Consider the following 8,966-nt stretch of genomic DNA (forward strand, 5'->3'; position numbering starts at 1 on the left):
AGACCAAACAATTGCGCAGGCAGCTACAAACCATGAAATATTCTCATCCTCTGGTTTGTTTCTTCGAAACCTGAACTGTTCCGGGATAACCAATGGCTTCAGCGAATAATGTTCCTTGAGGGCTTTCACCAATTGCTCGAGGGATTTGGTACCTGGCTTCTCTGGCTGGACCAAACTGCAGAGTAAGTTAAAGGTTTTACTTCCAATTGTGTTGAGAAAGGTTGGGACCATAAATTATTTGTCTGGACATAATACATAATTTACCATGGGCAGTCGACCTAGCCTGCGCATCGTTAAGAGTGTATGAGGAGGCCAGAGCACCCATAGGAAAACCACGCAGACATGGGGAGAATTCTCTTAATGAAGAAGGTACGGTCAATGGGTACACCCCACTTGCTGTCTTTGACTGCCACCCCACTGGTGTGACATAGCTGCTGGTTTGGGGCTGGACGGGCTTTGAGTTGCCAATGTGTTATGGTTCAGGTGTTTTATGGCGCCCACCTGGATCATACGTTTTGCACTTTGAATTTGGCGAGGGTAAGCATGATATGTTTCACCTCAGGTATGATTCAAATGACCCACTAGGAAGCTTTTATCAAACAAAGTTTATTTAGGAATATAGTTAACATGTATGGAAAGAACATTAGCAATAACTTTGTCAATTATAAACAAGAACAAAACAGCCACGATAATGTATAAGATGTTCCAATCAAAACAAAACGTTCCATAGACAAAACCCTTTAAATAAGTTCAACACAGCAAAGTCTAATGTTCACATGATACTGGAATTGAATTCTTTGGTTGGAGAATTGAAAACTCTCAGTCTTGTAAGTTCTAGCACCTCTTGACACATCCAGAACAGTTTGAAGTCAGAACAGCTTCCCAGAACCCCAGACTCTGGTCAAACCACCAACAGCAGATTTTCTACTCCAGGAAGGTTTTCAGCTAACCTGCAGAATTTCCAAATCCAGGGAGAGAGAGAGAGAGACTTCCCTTTAGCGTGATGCCCCTTCTAAAACAATTAAGCTCTAACTGCAGCCAAACAGGAAAAAAAACCTTAAACTTCCTGGGAAGAGAAAAAAACCTACCCAGAACTCAATGCCTTTTCTCCTAACAATGCAGGGCCATAAAACTAATCCCATAAACAACTCCCATTTAAACCACTTAAGGAGCAATAAAAGGAATCTTCGTAGACAGCCTGGCAACAATGACATCAACGAAGGCAGAGAGCCTGATTTTTAAAAAAAATCTCTTAAAGGTATACTAACGTCACAGATGTTAGGCACTGAAAGCCCTTCAAAGAGAACAAAGAAGCACAGAAAAGTTTCCAATAGCAAAAGTGAAAAGTGGAAAGGCTTCGCTGAAAGCCCCCAGTTGTAGAAACAGAGGCAGAAAAAGCAACGCTTGGCGAATGTGCAGCAGCAACCGTGATCAGCCTGAAAAGACAGACTGTCTTTTGGACTGTTTCTGTTTATTTTTCATCCCACCTCGTCGTCAGCTTTGTTGTGTTGTCAGTGGCTGGGGGGTTGATATAGGATCGATTCAATTCAGGAGGTCCACGTAAGTTTTAATAAAAACAGGCGGGTTTATTTTTAAGTGTGCGCTGTACAGGCCTGAATTCCCCAACTGCCAGCATGCTGTGGAGACCCCAATAATGTCACAGAGCAATCACGTGTCCGTCCTCTTAAAGGGGCCATGCCACGGACTGTCGTTCCCCAAATACACAACAGTTTCCAACCAGTAGAGAGTTTTCATCCCTGATTCCCATTGACTCCAGTTTTGCTAGGGCTCCTTGATGCCACACTCGGTCAAATGTTGCCTTGATGTCAATGGTTGTTACTCTCACCTCACCTCTGGAGTTCAGCTCTTTTGTCCATGTTTGAACCAAGGTTGTAATGAATTCAGGAGCTGGGTGGACTGGCAGAACCCAAACTGAGCATTGGTGAGTGATTGCTGAGTAGGTGTCACCTGATGGCAGTGTTGACGACCCTTCCCGTTACTTTGCTGATGATCGAGAGTAGACTGATAAGGTGGTAATTGGCCTGTTGGATTTGTCCTGATTTTTTGTGGACAGAACACTCTTGGGCAATTTGCTGGCGAGAGCCTGTGTTATAGCTGTACAGGAACAGCTAGGGGTGCAGCTAGTTCTGGAGCAGACGTCTTCAGTACTATTGCTGGACTGTTGTCAGGGCCCATAGCCTTTGTGTATTCAATCCAATGCCTTCACTCATTTTTTGATATCATGTGGAGTAAATCGAATTGGCTGAAGACTGGCATCTGTGGGAACAGCAACAGGAGGGCAGCATGGATCACTTGGCACTGATGGTTGCAAATGCCTTGTCTTTTGCACTGCTGGAATCCCCAGTCATGATAGAGCTGACTGTACTGATGTCATTTCTGGTGCCTCAGTCAATGGCAGATCGTCCATCCAGTTTCATTCCTTTTCATTAAAGAGTCAACCATGTTGCTTTGGTTTGGGAGTCACGTGTCGGACGGGTAAGGCTAACAGATTTCCTTCCCTAAAGGGCATTGGTGTTGGGTGTTTGTGAAAAGGGGTGGGGGAGATACAGGAGGCCTACATTCACATCTGTTCTCAAGGTCATTTTGTCCTGGCATTTGCTGATCCAAATGCCAAAATTGTCCTTCACCTCAGTGCTGTTCCCATTCAACTCAACATACCTGGCAAGGAACATGAACACGTCATAGAATCATAGAATCTATGGCATGGAGACAGGCATTTCGGCCCAAAATGCCCATCTAAACTAACCCCATTTGCCTGCATTTGGCCCATATCCCTCTAAACCTTTCCTATCCATGTATCTGTCCAAATGCCTTTTAAATGTTGTCACTGTCCCTGCCTCAACCATTTCCTCCGGCAGCTCATTCCACACACATATCACCCTCTGTGTAAAAAAAGTTACTCCTCAGGTTCCCATTAATTCTTTCCCCTCTTAAATTAAACCTATGCCCTCTAGTTCTCGATTCCCCAACCCTGGGAAAAAGACAGAGTGCATTCACCCTATGCATGCCTCTCATGATCTTATACACCTCGATAAGATCACCCCTCAGTCTCCTAGACTCCAAAGAAAAAAGCCCCAGCCTGTCCAATCTCTCCATATAACTCTGTCCCTTGAGTCTTGGCAACATCCTTGTAAATCTCTTCTACACTCTTTCCAGTTTAATAGTTTAATAACATCTTTCCCATAGCATGGCGACTAAAACTGAACACAATACTCAAGGTGCGGCCTCACCAATGTCCTGTACAACTGCAACATAACTCCCCAACTTCTATACTCAATGCCCTGACTGATGAAGGCCAGAATGCCAAAAGCCTTTGTCGTTGCCCTTTACATACACCATGGTGAACTGGGGGTTGTACATGTGGAATGTAACAACCTGGTTCCGCTGTGACGGAGGCTCCGCAGTCAGGGTGGAGAGGGACCCCTGTTTGTCTTTTTCCTTGAAAGCCTTCAGAAGCTTAATACATCCTGCAACACTCAAGAAGGTCAAAATACTCACTGCTGGGGGAAATCCTGTAGGCAGAAGATATTTGCCACTTCAAACCCGCAGCATTCGAAGAGCACTCACTTCAAAAAGTAGGTTCGATCCATAGGCAGGTCCCCTCCCAATGTCTTCACTGTCACAAGGACAGTGTTCCATACCCCTCGGCCTGGTGGTCGAGAAGTAGCTGCAACCATAGCCCAAACACTGAGTTGTGCTGTACCGGCATTAGATACAAACCCAAAGGCTGAAACCAGCATGAAGATCCACCAGTAGCAGCAGAGCTCAAGCATTGTCTTTTTCTGGGTCTCCTTTCCTGCTGTCTTCTTCAATGCACAACCCACACTGACATCCAGTTGCTCTTTGCAAAAACTGAGAAGAAAAGATACTACACTCAATCATAGCCAAAAGACCGCAGCACTTCAATGCAGTGAGTAAAGGAATATTTCACAATGTTAGGGTTTTATGATGGTGGACATTTCTGGCTCAGCACATTCAGGTTACTCTGAGCGAAAAGATAGTCACTCAATTGGCAGTCTCTATGTGAGAGAAAGTGGTAGATCAATAATCCAGAGACCCAATGTAATGCTCTGGAAATCTGGATTCGAATCACACAATGTGAATTCAACGACAAAAAAATTTGGAATTCAAAGTCTAATGATGACTATGAAACCATCGTCAATTGTTCACCATCGGTTCACTAATGTCCTTTAGGGAAGGAAATCTGCCACCCTTACCCGGTCTGGGTACATGTGACTCCAGAGCCACAGCAATGTGGTTGACTCTGAAATGCCCCCTCCAGGACAGTTAGGGATGGACAATGTCTGCTGGTCTCGGCCACTGACATCCACATCCTGTAAATGAATTTTTGAAAATTCTGTGGTGCTGAAAGTTCCTCATTCCTCTCTTATCTGTAACCAGTTATTCCGACATTCTGATCATTTCATTGGCCCACAGCAGTTCTCACATGAGGGGGGGGGGGACTATTTTCATTTTGATAGTGTAAATTGCAATGTTGAAAACTGATCCCAAGTTGGATTAGCATTGGGTTAGAAACCTCTTAAGAAGATTTGTGCTTTGATCCCAAAGTGGAAAGGGAACATTTATTTTAAAAGATTTGACAATAATTGACATTACTTCAAACGGCTTCAAGTCTCTGTGCTAAAACAAAAGAAAGGTTTAAAATATACTTGGAGCCAGCTCAGCAGCATGCTTTCCGAAGTTGGGATACTTTCAAAATGAAAAGGCCAGGCACAGTCTAATGGTTACTTTTGAGAAAAGGAGAATGCTGTTTCAGGGAATGAGGCAACGAAAAAATGCTAATGCCTGGAATCAATTGAATGTTTGATTTCTGTTTCAAACCTATTAGAATATGTTATTGGACTATAACATGCCTCGAGATAAAATGAATATGATAAGCTGGAATGGAGTTCTACTGCATATGTAGAAAGGTATGAGGAAATTATTAAGATAAAATGAACGAAAAACAACACAACTCGCAAACTTTAAAGAGAATTGAATTTGGCAATCTGGCCATCACCTGAGACATTGGAACCATGCAAGTGGAGATAAGCTATGATCTAGAGACAGAGACCCCTTTGACATGAAATATTTAATAGGGTTTAAAGGGCAAGAAAACATTTTTAACCATCAAGGCAATGGAGAAATTGATTTTAAGAGAACATTCAGATGATCATGAACCCAAAGAGAGAAAATGCTGGAAAATCTCAGCAGGTCTGGCAGCATCTGTAAGGAGAAAAAAGAGCTGACGTTTCAAGTCCAGATGACCCTTTGCTACTTTCTATGCCTTTTTGCTTTGACAAAGGGTAATCTGGACTCAAAACGTCAGCTCTTTTCTCTCCTTACAGATGCTGCCAGACCTGCTGAGATTTTCCAGCGTTTTCTCTTTTGGTTTCAGATTTCAGCATCAGCAGTAATTTGTTTTTATCCTTTTTTCCTTCAGATGATCATGGTGAGAGGGTGAAAAAAAAATTAAAGTCAAGGTACAAGGAATTTTTCGTTGAGACAATTGAAGATTAAGGAGAAAGAATACTTACAGCGGGATTCTCTGCCCTACCCCGCTCCCCTACCTATGGCATGTTTCTCGGCAGTGGGAGGTGGCCCACCATTAGCGAGTGGTGAGATTTCTGGTCCTACCGCTGTCAATGGGATTTCTCTTTGAATCCACTACATGCCGCTGGGAAACCAGAGGATCCCGCCAGCATGGAGAGTCGGAAAACCTCGCCTTTAATATCAATTGCCCACAAGCTGAATTCAGGCAAATGGAGAGTGGGAAAAGGGATGTTTTACTGATCATATTAAAGCATCCGTACAATAAGTAGAACCAGAGGATTAACACCATGATGACATCGCTGGAAGTGATTGGTCATTGAAAGATAGGATAAGGAGGCGCACTGTTGAGTTGTGTAAACAGCTTAAGGAATTGAGGTCCAAGGTGAGATTGCAACAGGAGGTAGCGGACTGAGAAAAAGGTGAGCTCCCCCAGGACATGCCAGAAGTAAGGGATAAGGTAATTGTAGTAACTTCAAAGGCAGGCGACCACCAAGTAGATTAACAAACAAACGGTTTATTAGAGGTGAGTAACTATTCACAGAGAGTTACATGAAGGCTACTGTACTCCACAATTCCAGACTCCTAACTGCAGGGGAAACCCATGCTCAACCCCAGGATTCGCACGCTCTGGCCGATTGGCTGAACAGGTCACATGACTGTCCCAGAACACATCCCTTAAAGGCACATGCTACCACATCCCTCCCCCTTTAAATTCCTGATTAATATATTTCCAAAGCAATCAAACTATTTACAATAATTAATATAATTAATGGATCTCAAACAGTCCTTTATAAAGTAAGTAGGTCCAGGGACTTCCTGATCCTTTGGAAGCGTCATAATTCACTAGCAGGTGTTCCAGCAGTAGAGGTGACTTTCATTTGAACCTCAATGGGTAGACTCTCAAGTTGCCAGGGTGTGTCAGTGTAGATAACTTCTCCAGTTCCCTCTGGAACATTACTTGGTTCTTCCTCGGGGAGCTTGCTGGTGCATTACTTCCACCTGGAGCAATATCACTGACAGGCATACGATAGGTGGACTGCCTCATTAGATCTGTGTGTGATTCTCTTCTTCTCAAGGTGTCTCTTCACCCTTTTTTCCTGGACATCTATTTCATATGACATTGGACCTGTTCTGACCACGACTGTTGCAGGAATCCAATTTGGACTAGTACCATATTTCTTTACATGGACCAAGTCGTCCATCTCAAATGCCCTCTCCGTTTTTGTCGGACCGTGATATTTCTTCTGTGTATTTTGTTTTGCCTCCACTCTCTGTGCCAAATTCGGAAATACGAGATCCAATCTTGTTCTAATATCATTAGTAACTTGGCAGGTGTGACACATGGGGTGTTGTTTTATAGGCGAGCAGGATGCGGGCCAGTTTGGTTGGTAGAGAGGCTGATGACTGTTTCTTCATGGCGGTTTTGGATGTTTGGACGGCTCTCTCAGCCAGTCTATTTGAAGCAGGGTGGTAGGGTGCAGTCCAAATATGCTGAGCGTCCTTGATTCTCATGAAATGGAGAAACTCTTCACTGCTGAAAGCAGTTTCATTATCAGATACGAGCAGCTCAGGCAACCAGAGAGTGGCGAATGTCTGTCATAATTTGTTGACCGTTGCTGATTTCATTTCATTCATGTCCAATCATCTATAATGAGTAGGAACATGGAGGCCATGGATGGGCCCACAGACTTGACGTGTAGTCACACCCATGCTCGACGCAGCCCTCCCAAGGATGCGGTAGAACCGCAGACAGCAATTCTTGCTGAATCTGACATTGCTTGACCAGATTCTTGATGGCGGTATCTATTCCAGGCATCACACATAGCTTGCTGTGAGCATTTTCATCTTTGTCATCCCAGGAATGGCACAATAGAATTTTTGTAATAATTTTCTAACAGGACTGGGAAAAAACATCTTGCTCCCCATAATAATATGCCGTCCTCACAACTTAATTTGTCTTTTCTTATGTGGAATGGCCTGAATTGCTCAGACCTGTCATCATAATGCCAGTCGTGGAGGACCAGAAGTTTGACCCGAGATATTATGGGGTCTTTCTGGGTCCAACACTTGGCCTGTTTTGCCGACACAGGCAATGTATCAAACAAGGTGGAGGTGGTATCCTTTCAGGCAGGGGAAGGTGGCTCAAAACATCCACGTTTGAAATGTGCATGCCTGACCTATGTTGAAAAGTATATTCATGAGTTTAGACTCACATTGAAGCTATGGGAAGAATGGAATAGAAGTTTGTGGTCAGTGATTATTGCGAAATGCTGTCCATAAACGTCTTCACAATGAAGATGATGGCTAGGCCCTCTTTTTTGTGTTGAGAATAAGCATTTTCAGCATCTGTCAAGAGTTCTTGTGGTGTCGGTGATAGGCCTTTCTGCATTATCTTTCAACTTACGCAATAACACCGCTCTGATGTTATAAGGAAACACAACACAGGTAACTGAGGGACTGAGTGACTGCAATGCCAGTTTAACCTGTTTAAAAACCTGTTTCTGATAATCTTCCCAATACCACCTCTGGTGCTTCTTAAGCAGTGTGTGAAGGGGTGCCAACACTGTAGAAAGATTAAGAATGAATTGGCCATAATAGTTCACCATTCCTAAAAATAATTTCAATTCTGATACACTTCTGGAGGCTGGTGCTTCTTTAATTTCTTTTAACTTCTCTTCCAGATGGTGCAACCCATTTGCATTCACTTTGAACTCTAAGTACATTGAGACTGGAATGTACATTACTCCCTTTTTAACCTCACTCCAGCCTGTTGAAATCTTTTTCAAGCTTCTTTGAGATTTGCCAGATGCTCCTGTGATCAGTGCATCAGTTAAATCGACAACCCCTTCAGTAGGTCCTGTGGTAGGCTTTCCATTGAGCACTGGAAACTCACACACCCGAGTTTCCAAAGGGTAGCTGAGTGTACTGGTATAAGCCTTTGTGGGTGTTGATTGTAACAAATTCTCTAAATCCCTTGACTAATTCTCATTATTCATACGCATGGTTCATATCAAGTTTAGTATAAGTTAAGCCTCCTGCTAATTTGATGTGCAAGTCTTCAATTTTTGATACTGGGTGTCAATTTAATTTTGTTTGATTCATGGTTAATTTGTAGTCCCCAGAAATCCCGATGCTTCTATCTGGCTTAACCACTGGCACAATAGGAGCTGCCCACTCCAAAAACTGTACAGGCTTGCTGATGTCTGGTTCTTCCAGCCGCTTGAGTTCAGACTCAATCTTCTCATGTAAGGCAGAGGACACAGGTCAGGCTCTGCAAAACTTTGGCATCGCCTCAGGATCCACGTAAATTTTTATTTTTAGGCCCTGAATCTTGCCTAACTCGTCTTGCAACACTTGTCTTGATACTTTTTTAAGACACCATAGAAGTTTTC

This window comes from Mustelus asterias, chromosome 20 (assembly GCF_964213995.1).
Source record: "Mustelus asterias chromosome 20, sMusAst1.hap1.1, whole genome shotgun sequence".
Taxonomy (NCBI): Eukaryota; Metazoa; Chordata; class Chondrichthyes; order Carcharhiniformes; family Triakidae; genus Mustelus; species Mustelus asterias.